Source organism: Silene latifolia, chromosome 7, assembly GCF_048544455.1.
Source record: "Silene latifolia isolate original U9 population chromosome 7, ASM4854445v1, whole genome shotgun sequence".
In the NCBI taxonomy this organism is placed as follows: domain Eukaryota; kingdom Viridiplantae; phylum Streptophyta; class Magnoliopsida; order Caryophyllales; family Caryophyllaceae; genus Silene; species Silene latifolia.
In genome coordinates, this window is record NC_133532.1 from 28,288,202 (window position 1) to 28,307,891 (window position 19,690).

At 41.7% G+C, this 19,690-nt stretch overlaps 1 non-coding gene across 1 annotated transcript; it reads left to right on the plus strand.

Moving 5' to 3' along the window:
- The first annotated feature begins 19,097 nt into the window (after positions 1-19,097).
- LOC141593691 (small nucleolar RNA R71) lies at positions 19,098-19,204 on the plus strand. The gene has a single exon (XR_012521761.1). It is a non-coding gene; the product is annotated as a small nucleolar RNA R71 (small nucleolar RNA).
- The last annotated feature ends 486 nt before the right edge of the window (positions 19,205-19,690 follow it).

Sequence of the window (19,690 nt, forward strand, 5' to 3'; positions counted from 1 at the left end):
TTTTGCAGGTATTCTCGGTTTACTTCGTACTTCAGACCGAGTACTTAACTAAACTTGACCGAGTGCGAGTGCTTAATTGACCGAGTAGACTCACTCGATTTAGCTAGGAGGCGATAACGTCGGGATTTGGAAAATTTCCTGCGGATACTCGACGATTTAGCCCATACTCGATCGAGTAGGGTGGTACTCGATCGAGTACCCCAGGCACTCGATCGAGTAGGTTACTGTGCAGCATTCCTACGGGTTTTCTTAAAACCCTTCATCTTTCTATTTCTTCTTCTATTTCCTTTATATCTCGACACTCTTACACCTAAATCACTCTCAATTCCTTATTTCCTCTCAAATCCTCTCTTTCTCTTGGGTTAGTAGTGAATCTTGGGGTTGATTTTCTTGTTTAATTCGTTTCTTTACCTTACTAATCAATCAAGGTATGTGATTCTTCTTAATTTATGTGATTTGTTACTTTGAATGTGTTAAAATAGTGTAATAATCTGAAATTTTCGATTATAATGATCAATTTGGTGCTCTTAATTGTTGAAACATGATTCACATGCCTTCTTGCTAGGTTTGTTGGTGGTTAATTGCTGTAAATTAGATTAGAAATTGCAAAATTGAACCCGAAATTTCTAGGGTTTCCAAAATTGAAATCGATTTTTGGTTGTTTTACAATGATTAGATGGAAAAATTGAGCCTTAAGTATTGTTTATAACATGTTGAGGGATAGATTTTTGGTGATTTTACCTTAGAAAGTTGCCTTAAAACTCCGTCTTAAAAGTGCCCCAAATGGAAATTCGTGATCTATAATTGAAAATTTATGTTGCAATTGATATTATAAGTATGAGTCAAACCTCAGTATGATAGTAGGAACGATTGTTGATGAGATTATGCCAAAATTGTCTCAGCTGTTAAGACCGTCTGAAAAATTTAGTTGGGTTATTGAACATAATATGGAAGTGATGATGTTATGCTATAAAATTTCTTACTCTTTCTCTTGATTTAGTAACATGTGATTGGAAGTGTGTCGGGAATAACCTTAGAATCATGCTAGGAAATTCAAATTTGTCGAACATATGTAACCACCATGATAATTTCCTTCTCCACCGTGGCTTGTGAGTAGTAATAAATTGAACTTGTATGTTAAAATTTTAGAAACTGTTGATAAACATGTGTACTTATCTTAATATTCAAGGTTAATAGCATGAATTATGTGCTTCACATGTCAAAAATTTGTTGGAAAATTGTGTGCTTTAGTGGGTATGTGAATTTAAATTACATGAAACAAGTGCTTGAATGTTTATACAAGTTGTTTGGACTTATGCCTAAAACAGATGCCGAGATCGAACCTTGGGCTTCGCCAAAGTAAGCGGGGAGGGGTAACCCACTTGAGACAGGGGAGGGAGCGGGCCCGTGGTACCCGCGGTCCCCGAATACCCTACGGTTGTGTTTGTTGACTTCAAGCAAAGGGAGCGTTTTGTAGCTTTACAAAAACGCAAGATGAGACCTACAAAGTGTATTGACACCGCTGTGTTAGAGGAGTTGGAAATAGAGACGGATGTCCGTCACATATTCGAGACCTTGGGGTTTACGGGTTGGTACCGGCTGAGGAAGCACACTTACCCCTTCCTTACCCTAGAATTCATGAGTTCCTTTAACTATGACCCGGTGGGTCGATCGTTGAGTTTAGATTGATGAATACCAGTTTCTCGTTGACCATGGATTTGTTTGCCTCTCACCTTGGGTTGGCCAAGCCTCCCAAGGACTCCATCACCGACATTCCACCTGAGTGCGCGCGTCGCCGCCTAATGCCTTGCTTGACCGGGAAGCAAGCTCCCACCTCGAGCAATATGTCGATTAATGACGTTCAAAGACATCACCTTGAGAATCTTCCTTCGTTCTCTTTCAAACCTCCTCTATGATAGAAAGGATATCGATAAGTTGAACAACCATGAGGTCTTACTTCGATGTCGTACACTGAACCCGGAGCGGACCAAGAAAGTGGTCTTCAATGCTCCTTCCATAGTTTTGTCGCTCTTGCCTTGATGGCTTCTTCTCCTTCTCGATACTTGAGCCGTGGTGCTATTGCCACTCGGTTAGCTGAAAAGCTAACCTCTTTTGAGGCATCTTCGGCATACGTGCCTCTAGTTACCCCTGTGCCTACCATGGATCGTGAATACTATCTCGATCTGAAATGGTTGAGGACCTTGGCCGATGGTAGCCTAGCATGGAGGGTGTATGGGATGAGCTGGAGGAAGATTCCAGCTCCTGAGCACCTCCCAGCCACGGAGCCCTTGGAGCCGACAGTGGTGACTGTGGACTCAGATGACGAGGAGGAGGAGGATGATGACGGACCCCGCCAGCTGCAGACCTATCTCATTGATGGCACCATCCTCCAGGAGATGCCGGAGCCGACGAAGGGCGAGAATGCGGAAGTCCAGAGGGTGGAGAGACCCAGAGTGGTGAGGGGACCCCGTCGAGTGAGGGAGAGGGCCTCGGGGACTAGACCACAGCCGGAGGCGCAGCAGCAGCAGCAGCAGCCTTTCCCGTACTACCCCTATCTTGACACCCCGGAGACGCGGTCCAGCTACTTGTCGGAGAGAGTGTCATCTACTTTGACACTCCGGAACATGCACGAGATGGCATACACTCAGGGGATAGGGACCGAGGGACCGCATCCAGTTTGGTGGAGTGGAGTTGGGGACTACTCAGGGGTTTTCCATTCCTACGCGGTGGATCAGTCGACGTGGGGAGCACCTCAGTCCTTCCCTTACGGTGGCTTGACCCCATGGTACGTGGGCCCGGGAGCAGGAGCAGGAGGTGATGCGGGAGTGGGTTCATCAGGTGCGGGCATGGCCGGAGGTGGTGGTGGTGGTGATGAGGTGATGTTCGAGCAGCAGCAGCAGCAGGAGGAGTGATACTCCTCGTCCTTATCTTTGTTGATAGTAGTTGATGTTAGATGGTGATGTTGTTGTTAGACTTTGGTAGTTATTTCCTTTTATTTTTCAGACTTAGTCGGATTTGTATGATTGGCCATAAGGCCGGAATCGCTACTCTAACCTTTTGCAGGATTATTGAGAGTCAGGGCATCATCCCGACTCAATTTATGTGACAATCATGTGTTATATGTTGGCTTACGACGGGTTATGAAAAGTACTTGACTGCGGTACTCGACGTAGTACCCCACACTCTATCGAGTAGTGCAGGAAAGGGAGAAAGGAGACATTGATCTCGGGCTACTCGATCGAGTAGCCAAGACACTCGATCGAGTAGCATGGCACTCGATCGAGTACCGCTAGTTACTCGATCGAGTAGCACTGTTACAGGGGGTTTTTGGAAATTAAAAATGTTCAATTGTTTTATAATTGCGAGTTCAATGTTTAAAGTTGTTGCGAGTGCATAGTAACGCCTTTGAGCCGTTAAATTCATACGTTACAAGTCATGATTGGAATTTTATAAGCATAATTGTTACAATTGGTGAAGCGGTAATAATTTCTTGCTACGATTAGTGAAGCGGTAATCATTTTCTTGTTACTTTAATATGGCATACGCCTCATTACGATCTACTTATCGGAGTTGTAACTCCGCCTATAATTGTGCATATCATTTTAACGTGTGTTGTCAACGGTAACTAGTTATTCCGGTGACTCGTGTAGGATTTCTAAGTTAATGAGTATGTAGTTAGCGAGTAATGTCCACAACAAATAATATGGTTTCCTTTAATGTTAAGATACAATATGCGTTGACATTTAGGTGAGGTGAACTTCGGGGACGAAGTTCTTTTTAAGGGGGGAAGACTGTAATACCCGCCCTTTTAGGGACCCTTTGACCATCGTTGACTGCCCTTGGGAGCAGGAGTAATCTAGAATGTTATGACAAGTCTATCCTGGGTGCGTGTCAAGAGTAGTACTCAATAGAGTAGAGGCTACTCGATCGAGTATCTAGGGTACTCGATCGAGTAGGGGGTTACTCGATCGAGTATGTTGGGTACTCGATCGAGTGCCTGGTTTTCAGCAGGGGTTTTATATCGCGTTTTGTTAAATCCGCAAATCACTTTCGCCACTTTCCTCCTATCCTTCAGCCGCCTCTTTCCCTTCCCTTCACCTCAAAACCTCCATGGGTGCCTTTTGAAGATCCTTGAGCCTTAGGAGAGCGTCTCTTGAGTCGGGTAGCGGTCTCTTACTGAGTTTCCCCTATTAGGTATGTCATATTCATCATCCGTGCCTTTGCTTCTATAGTTAGGGTTTTGCTTGTAGTAATAGATATTTGCATGATGATAATAGGCTTTGCTTGGTTGCTGGATGTGTTATCTGTCGGCATGGATTGGTTGCGGTCGCTTAAAGGTAGGTTCGCCTACTCAGTTTCTGTAGACGGTCTAGTGTGTCGGTCGTTGTGGTAATATTGCGGTTGTTTGATATGGTGTTTTGTATGTGTTGTGATTGTGGTTGCGGTTGCTGTTGATGGTTCTCGAGATGCGTTCTCGGCTGAGTGGGGTCACTTGCGGGAGTGATCTCACGCCCTAGTTTCGCCCTTCGTGGAACCCGCCACGGGAGGGGATGTGCACATTAATGGGACAGGGTTATCGCTCGTTTGATGAGCGGGGCTTAGGTGGGAACGGCTGCGGTCCCCCATCGGCAGGATCGGTCCAGTGGACAGATCGATGATGAGTTTGGTTGGATTGTTGTGGTTGCAGTTGGGAATGGTGTCATTGTTTGTATTGTTGTTTGTAGTTGTCTCGTCTTGTCTCAGTACTGACCTTGTGTGTTGTTTGTTTGTTATGTGTCTGCCGTGATCCCTTATGGTGAGCAGTCGGTCTTAGCAGGTGTTGATGATGTTGATAGCTGGTTTCCGGGCAGGGATGAGTCTTCACGAGTTATGATGGTCATAGCGAGTAGTCCTTGAGTTGTACCTTTGTATTGTATTTTGGTTTAAATCACTTGTAACACAACTTAATAGTTCTTTTATTGACGTTTGATAGTTATTTTCCTCGGGCAACCGAGATGGTAACACCCTTATATGCTAAGGAAGGCCTGGTTAAGGCTCCTCTGAATATGGGGGTGTTACACAGCCAATGACCGGTGCACGGTCAAAGGCAGGGCAAAGGCCACCAGGGAGAAACACAACCAAGCTTGTAACAAAAAACAGTCGCCTCTCTCCCTCCAGGATCATCCTCGTCCTCTGAAGTCTCAGCAATGGACCCGGTAGGCCCGGAACACTCCCCTCCAATCAAAGGCAAGACAAAAAACGTCAACCGAAATTTCGGCGTTACGACGGCACAAAATGGGCAAATCCAAAAAAAACCTGCAAAACAAAACAAGGGCAATCCCGCCCAAACCCAACCAAACAAAACAATCCACAAAAACCACACAAAAAATGACTCGCTTTTCTTTTCAAGCAAAAGACGAGTAAAAACAACAACAACAACAACAACAACAACAACAACAACAACAACAACAACAACAACAACAACAACAACAACAACAACAACAACAAAAACAACAACAACAACAACAACAACAAAACGGCACCTCAAGACCCACACAAGGTCCGCCAACAACCAAAAAAATATTCCCGACACAATGGGGTATTTTCCCGGGCTCGAAAAAGGCGGTTTTGCCTCAATTCGAGCACGAACAGGTCAAAATTTCAAAATACGACCACAACAAAACAACGTGATTTTATCACACCTCAAAGCGACCTAAACTACCAATAAGGTCCGTTTCAAAACAAATTAACTGAGTTTGAGCTCAAAACGACGCTCAATTTGGCAGACATAAGGCCGCTTCAAAAGGCAAAAATTCTCGTTTTGCCCACAATACTCCAACGAAGGTTCAATATGGCAAACACGGTCTTCCCCGACTACAATACAACCTAGTTGGGCACACAACTCAAGCAAACAAACTTGACTTTGCGAAATAAGACGGTTTTACCGCCTCATTCTCGTTTTTCAAGCATAGGGAGCGGGAACGGGGACCAAAATGCAAACTTAAAGCACCCCTATACTCCTAAAAAGGTTTCTAACCTAATGCAATCATCAATTTCACCCAAAAATGGCTTAATCAAAAACGCCCAATTCGATTTTTGAGGGTTTAGGGTTCCGCCCTAATTCAATCAACAAAAGACAAACAAATTCAAATGGATTCAAGAAGATTTACATACCTTGAGATGACATGATGATAAGGACACAAAAACAAGCAGGAAATGAGATCGAAAATGGCGTCTTTCTTTTTCGGGTTTTTGTGTTTATGAGGAAGACGCAGTGAGAATGGAAAGCTTCCCATTCTCGCGTATTTTCTACAAAAATAGGGAGGCTCCCTTCCTTCGCAGATATGCTCGCGCCTCAATGGGGTGTTCCCCTGCTTTGTTCAGCGAAATTCTGGGCTTTGGCCCAATTTCCCACATAAACTTTCAAATTTCAACGACGGCAATAAAAACCATTTCACAAGCAATAATAGTGAAATTCAAAATTCACTATTTCTTCAAATTTCAAACGACGGCAATAAAAATCGTCATTTCAAAAATAATAATAGTAAAATTCAAAATTCACTATTTCTTTAAATTTCAACGACGGCAATAAAAACCGTCATTTCACAAACAATAATAGTGAAATTCAAAATCCCCTATTTCTTCAAATTTCGACGGCAATAAAAACCGTCATTTCAAAAACAATAATAGTGAAATTCAAAATTCACTGTTTTTCAAATTTTAACGACGATAATAAAAACCGTCGGTTCAAACACGAAATAGTGAAACTCAAATTCGCTGTTTTCAAAATTTTGATGGCGGCATTAAAGGCCCCCATCAGTCAAAAATATAGCAGGACTCAAACCCGCTATTCTCACAAATTTTTCAACAAATTTTCATCAATCTCAAATTATGGGAAGACGAAATTAAAGTCATACTCCCCAAACACACATCGAACGACAGAGTACGCATCTGTCCTTTTCCTACAAAACCAACGGTAATAAAAACCGCTATCTCTCTTCGAGATTCAAAAATCACCGCCGACCACGGGGGCCAGGCTCACAAACCTGTCCCTTTCCGGCACCACAAACATTCAATACAAACACCGAGATTCCCCAACAAGATATCGGAGGCTTCCTCACGAAGCCCACTGATTCGAACGACCTCTCGAAGTAGACCCATCGAACGCGGCTATTTCCACGATCGATCAATTGACCATTCAATATGGCTGGCGAGCCTTACAACGCACATGGCTGGCGAGTCTTACAACGACATGGCTGGTGAGCCTTACAACGCACATGGCTAGCGAGCCTTACAATGCACATGGCTAGCGAGCCTTACAACGTATATGGCTGGCGAGCCTTACAACGCACATGGCTGGCGAGCCTTACAACGCACATGGCTGGCGAGCCTTATAACGCACATGGCTGGCGAGACTTAAAAACGCTCATGGCTGGCGAGGCTTACAACGCACTGCGGCTAGCGAGCCCCTTTCATATACACATCACGGCTGGCGAGCCCCTTTCATATACGCACCGCGGCTGGCGAACCCCTTTCATATACGCACCGCGGCTGGCGAGCCCCTTTCATATACGCACCGCGGCTCGCGAAACCCTTTTATATACGCACCGTGGCTAGCGACCCCCTTTCATATACGCACCGCGGCTGGCAAAGCCCTTCATATCCGCAACACAGCTGGCGAGCCTTTGTTCGCAAACAAGAAACGACTCAAGGACATATCCCGAAGATGCCTCAGGTGTGACTCCTTCTTATGGCTGGCGAGCATTTGTACGTAGTCTAACGGACTTTAAAGAACCCGCACAGATAGTCGACAGACTCTAAACTGTTCCCGACGACAGGTCCTTGGCTCGTACCCTCGAGTCGCCTTGGCGTCACCCTTCCCGATGGCAGGTCCTTGGCCCGAATCCTTTCGAGCCGCCTCGACGTCGCTGCGGTCTCCAGGTTGTAATCTTCGATTCACATGGGGGCTCTACTTTGACTTTCGCCCTCTCCAAGCGTCAGTCAAAGTGGGGGCTCTTTAGATACCCAGTATTTGTTGACTCTCCAACAAACACCCGATGATTATCGGACTACAACGTGCTTAGGAATCGCAGCATTTGATCGACGGTTTGTGTACAAAAATACGTCGGAAAACATAAAACGATTTCGAAAATAAAACATTTTAAAACTTTTCAAAAGTACCGGGAGTGTTTAATACATGACAAAGGGGTCGCAATGACACTAATTAGAGTCAAAACAGACACCGGACGAAAAACCGACTCAAAATTCAAATCCCGACTCCAACAACAAGTCAAACCGAGTCAAACACAAAAAACAAACTTTTCAAATACTTCCATGTTAAGGTTTCCCGGAATCCTAAATGGTCAAGTACAAATCAAGTTCTTCCAAATCCTAGGATAGAACAAATCATGATTAAACTTGTGTGATTGTGACAAGACAACCGAAGACGCGCGAAATGGCTCGCGCCTCTTTGAGCAGCCCATGCGGCCACATCGCTCAAAACACACACAACCACCCATTTTTCTATAAATACCCCTCAAATGCCACCATTTAAGAGTTAAGCGAGTGTCCGCCCCCTCATTTATCCCTTAAAATTCTAGACTCGACTTCTCAAGTCACCAACCGACACGTGTTTATGACCTACCGATCGTAAACACAAGCCTTACACATTGTTTGGTACTGTCATCGTGCAATAAATCACTTGACCGACTATCTCGACCACTACACCATCAATAAACTTAAAAAACACTCTTTTACTAGCTAAAACGGTTTTCAAACCGAGTTTTCCGGCCAAATAAGTTGATACACTTTCGTCGTTTTCTCGTCTCAAGCCTAGCATGTAAGTATGAGGGTGTAAAAATCTTCTTTTATCATGTTTTTCATTTGTTTCATGACTATAACATGCTAAATCATGCATAACATGGTCCAAACATGGGATGAATGAGCCAAAACAGGATTTTTGGTTGAGGCAGGGGCTGCTTATGTAGCATGTAGGCTCGCGCCGAAAGCCCCCCCTCACCCTAAATCCAAACCGTGTTTGGTCTCTTCCTCTCTTTTATTTTCAATTCATATTTGTAATTGGTTTTTACCATTTTAAAATTTCAAACCATTTTTATGACAAGTTTTTAACCATGAAACATTAATCATCATTGGTTCCTAATACCATGACGGTTTAATCCGTGTCTCAGTGATAATATTTGGTTAATTACATAATAAAAGGCATTTTAAAACCTTTTATTTCATTTCTTTACATTTTGAAGGGTATTTTAAAGCCTTTCTCATTTCTTTACATTTTCAAAACAAATGTATTAGTCACCAACACAAAATCATCCTTGGTTCTACATAACATGTCGGATTTTAACCCGAGTACGATGATGAACGTTGACTAATCACAAACAAATGAACTTAAAACAATTAGTTCATAATCATTTTCAAAACTATTCATGTCAAGCTTGCAAAACCGAACCCGACATCGAATATTGTCAAAACAATGACGATTAATCAAGTCTCGTTCTACAAATTAGCACAAAAGCGGCCTAAACGGCCTTTTCAAATCAAGACGGGTTTAAACAACAATTTTTCAATACATTTTATAAACCTTTTAATGGTCAGAAGACGTCTTTCATCGTCTCTTGACCCGCGCCTAAACAGGCCACTTATTTTTCCATTTTCAAACCAGGCAGACCCATTTGCATCGCCAACAGGCTCGCGCCTCTTCTGGCTGCCTGACGCAGGATCTGTTCCCATTCCAACATTTGTCCAAGATAGTTGTGCATGTTTCCGTTTTTGTCATGGTATAGTGATATTCTGTTGATGGGACACAGTTGTGAGAAGTTGTTACAATAATTTTGATCTTGTTTTATGATGAGGTATCGGTAGACATAGTCATGGCAAGTGATTTGTGGAACCGGTGTTGTACTGATATGGAAGCTGTAAGTGGTTCATAATCTCTTATTCGGACAGTGAGTATAGGGTGTTGGAAATTAGTATCATGTTAATTGATGAATGAGTTTTGTGGTAATAAAAGAAAAGAAATTGAAGATATATTGTGAGTGTGCGTAGCAAGTGTGGACCGTGAGTTATGTTTTTGGCGATAGGTGTTTTATCTAGATAGGTATGTTGTGTTGTGGTAATGTGGAAGAGTTGGAATGTTGGTTATGCTAAGGATTTTGTGGTATTGGTTAGATGGAGTGCAGAATGAGTTGAGGTATGAGAAATGTTTAAGTAAGAGGGCCTTGAATATAGGAATAGTAAGTGTTTAGATTATAGGTGGTTATCTTTGACATGCGGTGGTGATGGGGATAATGAGAAGATATAGCTAGGATTTAGTATTAGTGAGTTACGAGGACGTAACATTTATCTTAAGAGCAGTAGGATGCGGTAAAGAGAGTTTGATGGTTGTAGATGTTCTAGTATATTTGGAAGTTTGAGTCTTAATGGAGAATAAAGGATGGTTTTCTGTGGTGGTTGATTTTGTTAAAGGGCATGGCCGTGCTTGTAGTAGTTCGGTGTTTAGGAATGGAAGAATACTTCGATAGTGTTAATAGTTGGATGATGATGTTTAGGAGTTCGAGAGTGTTGACAATGGCATGATGATGTTTACGAGTGTGAGTAAACTTCGAGGACGAAGTTCCTTTTAAGGGTGGTAGAATGTAACATTCCGTTTGCTGTTATGACTATTTTGATATTGGATTTTCTAGTGGATGATATGTTACGGAGCTAGCAGTAGTGTATGGAGTTAGTGTCGAGAGAGATATAATGGAGTTGATATGATATCGTGAGCCATGTTGTGGAGGTAGGAATAGTTGGTGGAGTTGGTGTTACGAGTTAATGTTTGGTAGGTTGGAGTTTTGTTTCGGAGTTCTTAGTTGCGTTGTTGTGTCTTGATCGAGTTAGTATGTGGTCGGGACAAAATATTTTCCGTAACTAGGCGTTAGGAGCACCTAGACCAAAACACAATTTATAGCTTCACAAACAACTCTACAATTAGTAAAGAGGCAAGTAAAGGTCGGATCCCAAGGGACGGGAATTGAGATGAGATTTCTATTGTAACTAGTGGTGTCTTAGGGATGTCACAATTTGGGTTGATGTAGAAGGTCACTAAACTAAATAGCAATGAAAGTAAACAAGCAAGATGGATTAAAAGGGTTGTAAACAATTGATAAAAAGCACTAGGGTGTCATGGGGTCGTAGGGGAATCATGGGAATTGATCATACAAACATGTTCTCAAATTATAAGCAAGCAATTATTGTTGTGATGGATTGAGTTGGGTTATATCTTACAATCCTAGGAAAGTTTGGGTCCCGGAGCCGAATCGATTAGATTGTACAACACCTACAAGTCGACTTAATCTTCCCTACTCAACAACATGCATGGTCTAATGAGGCTCGAGTTGGTTTATGTCTTACAAGTCTCATTGAAAAGATAGGTGATGGGTAAAAAATGCAAGGATTCATAGGCTCGCATTTCATCAAACATGAGATGTGCATGAGTTGAGATCAAAACAAGCAAGCAAATAAACCATGAAAGCATATTAATTTAAGCCTGAATCATTCCCCATGTTGGTTTCCCCTAATTACCCATTAACCCTAGCTAGGTGACTACTCACTCATTATCATGTTGATCATGCTAGCAAGGTTGTCAATCATACCAGCAAAGTAAAACATGATGAGTAAATGAAAGTAATTAACAATAATTAAAAAGGGATTAAGAGAATTATACCTACTAATGATCCAATAATAAAGAAAGAATAAAAGAAGTACTTGATGCTTGATTGAGAGGTTGTCAATCTCCCAATAATAACCCAAATAATCTTCAATTACCCAAAATAAAGGATGAACAAAAGAGAGATTAAGGAAATAAAACTTGTATTAGAACTTGATTAATTGTTGATTACAAAACTAAAGAGAGATTTGATTGATATTAACTACAGTAAAGATTGCTAAGAAGAACATCCTCTTCTAATTAGACTAATGGGGTATTTATAGTGGAAATTAGGTGGATGCATTAGGGTTAACTAAGGCTAATTTAGTAATTACACTTTTTAGATTTGAGCAAGGAAACGCCGGTATTTTTCGAAGGAAGGGCATCTTTCACTGAGGCTTGAAGAAGACGAAATTGTGCTGGACTGGAATCCGTGCATCTTAGGCTCGGGACAGCCGGATTCTGTGGTCTGGGCCCGGGCGTCTTGAGGTGAAGACGGGCGTCTTCTGAAGCTGCTGCCCGGGCGTCTTTGAAGGAAGACGCACGGATTGTGGTGCTGAGGACAGGCGGATTCAGGGCAATCCGCACGGATTGCTGCTCAGCTTTGTTTCTTCTTCTTTTCTTCCCTTTTCTTCATAAAATCCTTGGGGATTTCCTTGGGGATGCAAGGATCTTTCCTCAACGTTGCCCATTCTACTATAATATGTACAAAGGCCTTCTAATCTTGTCTCTCCTTGATGCTTGGTCATTGAATTCAATCAATTTAGTCTTGTTTTGCCATGAAAATGCAAGATTCTTACTCCTTTCCTACCAAGGGATCAAAATCTCAAAGAATATGCAAAACAAAGAACTAAAGACAATAAATGACCCAAATATGCACTAAAAAGCATGGGAACAAGGCTAATTCGGGGGCTAAATATGCGCTAATTATGGTCACATCAAATATCCTCAAACCGAACCTTTGCTCGTCCCGAGTAAAGAGGTGACAAAGACTAGGACCATTATTTAAACTAACCTAATAACATAGCCGATATGAGACAATTAGCGGGTCTCACTCCGCCCCTTCAACTCACAACAAGACAACCATGAGGTAGGATGCCTTCTTGCAAGGCAAGGTGGGTCTTGCCAAAATGGCGACACATCCAAACATTAAGCACACAAAATCAAATAATGGATGCATCTACAAAAACAATAGCCACTTCCTCATCAAGTGGCGGAGTCAACTAAAAAGGAACAAATTTAAGAGCATATAATCCTTCACAAATACTAGTTCAACAAATTACTAAGGCTAAGAGGATGGCACTAAATCACCTCCAAATGGTGTTAAACTAGACTACTTTCGTCCTCAATTTCCAAATGCTTTCGTCAAGAGCGATCGGATGTTAATGGACTGATGATCCCTATGATGCTAGTAGCATATGACATGACAAGTCTCGAATTCTCTAAAAAAGTAAAGGTCATGGATCGTCCCAAGCTCGACAAAGTGGCTTGACAAAAGGCTTTTTGGGAATGAAATGCTCAAATCGTTGTAAACAAGGGTGGATATGACTAGTATTCAAAAATTGACCTCATTTAACTTTCACATTTCAAAAATTTAAGATGGGGTTTGTTCCTTCCGGGCTAATGTCCTTTGCTTTCGCCAATCGCTTATTAGGCAACCGGTTAACCTCTAGACAATAGCTTTTCGGGGTGATAGTCACTCTGTCTCTGGGCGGTCGAATTCACAACCGTGTGGGGGCCCAATTCAATGGATCCTTCTCCAAAGCACATCGAAGTGGTACGCCTCCATCAAAACGATTAAAATTTTCTCAACATTTCAACATTTCATAACATTTGAGGTTTCATTAGCAATAAATTGTTTCCACAAAACAAAATCTTCGAAATGAGCACTTCAAACTTATTGGTAGAAAGTATTTTTGGGTTGCCTTACCACAAGGTCAATCAAGGTCACCTAGACAAGTTAACCAAGTCCACATCGCATCACGGGGTTGGATAGGTGACTCACATGCAAACCCTTGACTAGGCTTTGGGTCATGGGTCAAAAGACACTAGTATGACACAATCTAGGGTGTTTTACAACCATTCTAGTAGGCAAAGTTTTAAGTTGAAAAAGTATTTGTAATGGCTTAGTTGCTCTTGTCAAAGTTCCCAATTAGGCACTTTTCAAAACATTTCATCTAAATGCAACTATATGCCATGATGCAACTATTATATACATCTAATGCAAGTGATTCTACCAACTATTATGACATATAAACTAAATGCAAGTCCTAAGTTCACATTGTTATACCGCATCAATCAAAATAGAGCCACATAGTCATTAACATAAAGAGGAAAAAGGAGATTGGAAAGATCATACCATGCGGTCTTCAATATCCTCATGTCTCGGATGTGGCGTAGTCGATAAATGTGAACAAGGATAGAACAAACACAATATATACAACAATATATACAAGACTACACTACAAAAGAAATAAACATATTTTTGGTTTTTCAATTTTTTCAAATTTTTATGAGTTTTCGAAATTTTTCAATTTTTTTGGATTTTTGAATAAAAGTTATGTTAGAATTCCCCATCCCCACACTAATATGGGCATTGTCCTCAATGCCCAAAATGATGGGAAATTATGCAAATATGATGCATGATTTCTACACTAAATGCGAGCTACACTAATCTACACTACATGATGCATGGTTTTTTTTTTATGACGGAGAGGATAATTTAGATTACCTCCCGTTGTGTATGCATTGACTTCCCCAAACCGAGCTAGACACTATTTCTAATGTCCTAAGGTTGGGTGTAGTTCATGAACACACTATGCAATGCATGAAACTAATTTGTCATTTTGGATTTTGAAAGATGGGAACCATAAAATGAGAACATCTCAATGGGGCCGAGGTGTTAGTCCTCTATGGTGCTAGAACTACTCCAACAATGATCAAGAAAAATAATTAAAACAAAGAAAGAAGTAGAACAAACCTCGAGAGGGTAGGAGCCTCCAAAGCTTGCTAATCTTCCATCATATCATCACTATCATCACCTTCCTCATTAGAAGTGGACTCATCGCCACTTCCCTCTTCACTTTCTTCTTCACCTTGCTCATCATCCACTTCTCCTTCTTCACTAGCTTCTTCATCAATGTTATCATCGACATCTTCATCACCAACAACCTCATTGTCACCCGGAAGCTCACTCCTAGATGCACTCGGAAAGAAGACTTCTCTATCCGCCCAACTAGGCAAAGGACATGAAGGGTCAAGTAGTCCTTGCCTAGCTAAGTGTAGTAGGGGTGGATATTGAGCTAAGTAAGCATCCCGGTCTTTGAAGGCTTGCATGTGCATCTCTTGCATAAGAAGAGTCACATAATCCTTGCTTGCTTCGACTCCTTCGGGTTTGAACTCTTGGTACTTGAAAGGATAGGGTGGTGTGACAATGGAAGAGGAGGGCATTTCAACTTCACCCTTTTGTTGTCGGATGATATACTCGGCCTCTTTTGAAAGGGGAAGGAGATAATTGGTCCGGTGGATACTTAAACGACAAATCTTCGAAGGTAAAGTAAAAGATCTAGCCTCACTTGTGAGCCGTCCATACTTGGTGTCAAGAGGGTTATGAGAGACCCACTTGTATTTGTTTATCATGGTATCAATATCAATGAGATGACCACCCTTCTTCGCCTCATACTTGTTATCCTTGTTGAAGTTCCGATCAAAGTATTTAGCTAGAATAGTGACTAGACCGCCATTCACAATAACGGTAGTGCCTTGATTCCCACAATCAATGTTTAGCCATCTATCCACCAAAAGCCTTAGAGAGTTGAAAGGCTTGGTGTGTTCCCTTCCAATGTTCAAAGCCGACTCAAGAAGAACAAAATCGAGTTTGGTGAAATGGTTGGTGTCTTTTCTTGCAATGATGGTGTTTCCTATGACTTTGTGCCATACCCTAATGCCCGGATGGTGGACTAAAAGAGCACGACTAGCATTAAGGCTCTCAAATTTCCTTCCGGAAATCGCCTCCCAAAGAGGAGCGGGGTCATACTTGCCAACATTCTTGAAATAACTCGGTGAATCACTAAGACCCAAAGCTTTACCCATTTCCTTAAAAGAGATGCGCCTACTAACATTAGCTAGGCGGAACTCGATGTTTTCCATGGTCTCAACCTTGTTAACGTTCAAAGAACTCAAAAATTCTAAGGTAAGGGAGGGGTATCTCAATTATTTTGACTCAAACAATTTTTCCAACCCCATGGCTTTAAAGAAGGCTCTAGTTTGCTCAAGGACACCCAAATTATCTAAGGCATCTTCACAAATAAACTTGGTGGATAAAAATGCTTTTCTAGCATACTTGGCGAAAGTGTCCCTATGGGATTTGGAAATGAAAATTACCTCCGGATAGTTCGAAAGTTGATCAATTTCCGGAGTAGTAGATGTTGTTGCTTCCATGGGAGGTTGTTGTTGTTGCACTTCCAAGTTTGGGCTAGTTACCACCATAGCCAATGCTTTCTTTGCTTGAAGACTCTTTTGCCTTGATGAGAGTGTCTTTGCCTTTGGTGCCTTTGCCTTTGTTGCTTTTGTTGCTCCCTTTGTCATTGCCATTGATGATTAAACCAAGAAAAGAGTGAAAAACCTTCAATTTCTAGTGTACCCAAATCGATTTAAAGGTGAAAGGCTTTGCCTTTATGATTTCAAAAATCGACTCAAAGGTTGAAGATTTTGTGCTTGGTTTTGATTTTTATTGAAAGAGGAGTGATTGATTTGTTGTTAAAAGGATGTTTTGATTTGATTTTGGTGAATGTTGTTGAGGAATCTTGTTTTTGTGATGGAGAGGATGAGGGTTTTGAGGGTTTTGGTAGTGTTTTGAGTGAATGAATGAAGAAATGAATGTGGGAGGGGTTTATAAAGACCCCGAAGAATTCGAAATGCAGGGGGAAGACGGGCGGCTTTCCTTTGGGACGGGCGGATTTGAACAAAGACGGGCGGATTTAAAAGTGCGGGACGGGCGTCTTTCAGAGAAGACGGGCGGATTCCTTTACAGGGATTTTTCTTGTTTTCCTCAGCCAAAAAGACGGGCGTCATTCAGTGAAGACGGGCGACTTTCTGAAGACGGGCGGATTCTATATCAGGACGCCCGGATTTGCTGTCAGTCAAAAATTTCAAAAATTCAGCTTATGAAGGACGGGCGTCTTCTACCCAATATGCCCGGATTGTCTGAAGACGGGCGGATTCTCTTGAATCCGCTCGGATTCTATCCCTTTTACCCGGATTCAGTTCCATCCGTGTACTTTGCATATCCCTTGTCATTCTTCCATTCTTTAAAATCTCGTGTTCTTCATTATGGGGGCACTACTAAGGCATGAATAGCCTAGGCAATTGCTATCCCCACACTAAGCTAAAGCACTACACATTAATTGAAATCATTAGTCCCTCCCTCACTTCTCTCAAACATGACAATTATCTTGATCAAAGTAAAAAAAATCCAAAAATAACAAAAATGCAATACAAGAATTGAAATGCGAGTTAGGGAGTTAGAAATTTTTACAAATGGTGGTTTAGGGAGGACTCCACCAAACTCTCTTCCTTAGAGAGATTGTCATGGGGGCATATCCAAGGTGTTGTTGATGTTGCTCAACACCTTGAAAAAGTAATCAAAAGCTTGTTCATTATCGTGATAAAGATCTTCAATACATCTTTGCCCTTGTTGTCGGTCTTGATCAATAGCATTGCCAATGTAGGAATTAAAAATCCCTTCAAACTCATCGTCCCAAAGACCACAAACTTCATCCACTTGATCACTAAAGAACTCTTGAGTTGATATAGATAACTCTCCCAATTTCTTGTCTTGGCCAATGAGGCCATCCTCTTCTTCTTTGCTTGACTTTGATGAGCTTTGCAAGCTCTCCTTGTTACAATTCACTTGCTCTTTGAATGGAGCATCTTCAATTTTCTTCTTCCATTAGAGTTCCGACTTCTTCCTATCATCCTTCCGGCCATATCCCTAATGGTGTATTCGTCGATCTATCGGCCATTTTGAGTGTGATATTGGTGCATTTAAGCTCTCCCATCCCCAAACTTTTACTCACCGAGTACGGCATAACACTCACACTAGCCCCTAGATCACATAAGGCTTTGTTGATCGTGGTGTCGCCAATGGTACACGGTATTGAGAAGCTTCCCGGATCCTTGAGTTTTGGAGGTGAACTCCCTTGAAGTATTGCACTACTCACCTTAGTGAAGGCGATAGTCTCAAGTTTCCGGATTGACTTCTTCTTTGTGAGAAAGTCTTTCATGTATTTTGCATAGGCCGGCACGTGATTGATTAATTCCGTGAAAGGAATCGAGACTTCCAAATTCTTCAAAATTTCCATAAATTTTCCAAGTTGGTCATCATATTTGGGCTTGGCTTGACGACTTGGAAAAGGAAGTCTAATCACAATGGGCTCCTTCTCCTTGACCTTGTCTTCATTTTTCTTTGAAATTTCTTCTTTTGATGATTCTCCAACCTTGGATTTTTGCACAATTTCTTCCTTGTCACTAGCTTCCACAACTTCATCCTCAACTTGCTTCCTCGGTGCTTCATACCTTGTACCACTTCTCAAGTGAATGGCACTAACTGTTTCATGTCTTGGGGGATTACTTTGAGGTGGTAATTGCCCCTTTTGTCTTTGTGAGCTTGAAGATGCTAGTTGAGTCAATTGGGTTTCCAACATTTTGGTGTGAGCTAGGATGTTGTTGATGGTGGTTTCCTTTGCTTGACTATCTTTTTGCATTTGAGTGAAAAACTCATGTTGATTCTTTTGCATTTGAAGGACCTCTTTTTGAACATCAAAACCTTGGTCATTTTGTTGATTGTATAGAGATTGATTTTGGTAACCTTTGTTTGGATTGTAAAAGGGTCTTTGATTTTGGTTTCTTATGGGTGGTGGGGTGTATGTTGTTTGAGGATTTTGAACATTTTGGCTTTTGTATGAGAGATTTGGATGGAATTTGGTGTTTTCATTGTAATAGTTGGAATAGGGGGTACCACTCTTGTATGCTTGGAAAGCATTCACTTGTTCAATTGTTCCCCTATATTCACTTTGGTCATGTCCCAAAGTTCCACAATTCTCACATATCCCACTTGGGATTAATGAAGATGCCGTCATGGCATTAACATGATGCTTTGGTGATTTTGAGAGTATCGATATGGGAGCTAAGTTGAGCACCTAATTGAGTAACGGCGTCCACTTCGTGCTTTCCTCCCCTAGTAGCCTTGCGAGGCCTACTATACTGTGAGTTATGGATTGCCATCTCTTCAATTTTGCTCCAAGTTTGGTTGTCATCAACCTCGGTGAACATCCCATTCGATCCCATATTAAGGATATTTCTTGAATCTTCATAAAGACCGTTCCAAAATTGTTGTACCAAGAACCATTCGCTAAGTCCATTGTGAGGACATGAGCGACAAATTCCCTTGAACCGCTCCCAAGCTTCATACAAAGATTCTTCATCCCTTTGCTTAAAACCCGTAATTTGAGCTCTTAGCATGTTAGTCTTTTCCGGTGGATAGAACTTTTTGTAGAAAGCTAGAGCCAACTTCTTCCAAGAATCAATTCCGAGAGTAGCCTTATCAAGGCCTTTTAACCATTGTTTGGCGGTGCCAATTAGAGAAAAAGGAAATAAGACCCATCGACTTTGGTCTTTAGTTACACCGGTTTGTGAGATCGCATCACAATAATCGCAAAAAGCCTCCATATGAGAATGAGGGTCTTCACTAGGCATCCCCCCAAACTGGCTTCTTTCAACTAATTGGATAAATGCGGATTTGGCAATAAAATTTACGGTCAAATGTTGTGGTGTGGGAGTACCATTGGGTAGGTTCTCTTCGGTGGGTACGGAATGTGATGAAAACTTAGGCATTGTGGGTTGATTTTGTGGTTGATTTTGTGTTGGGTTCTCCTCACCTTCTCTTGCAAAAGGGTTGATGAACTCAATAGTTGGTTGAATATCTACAACCTCACTAATACCTCTCAA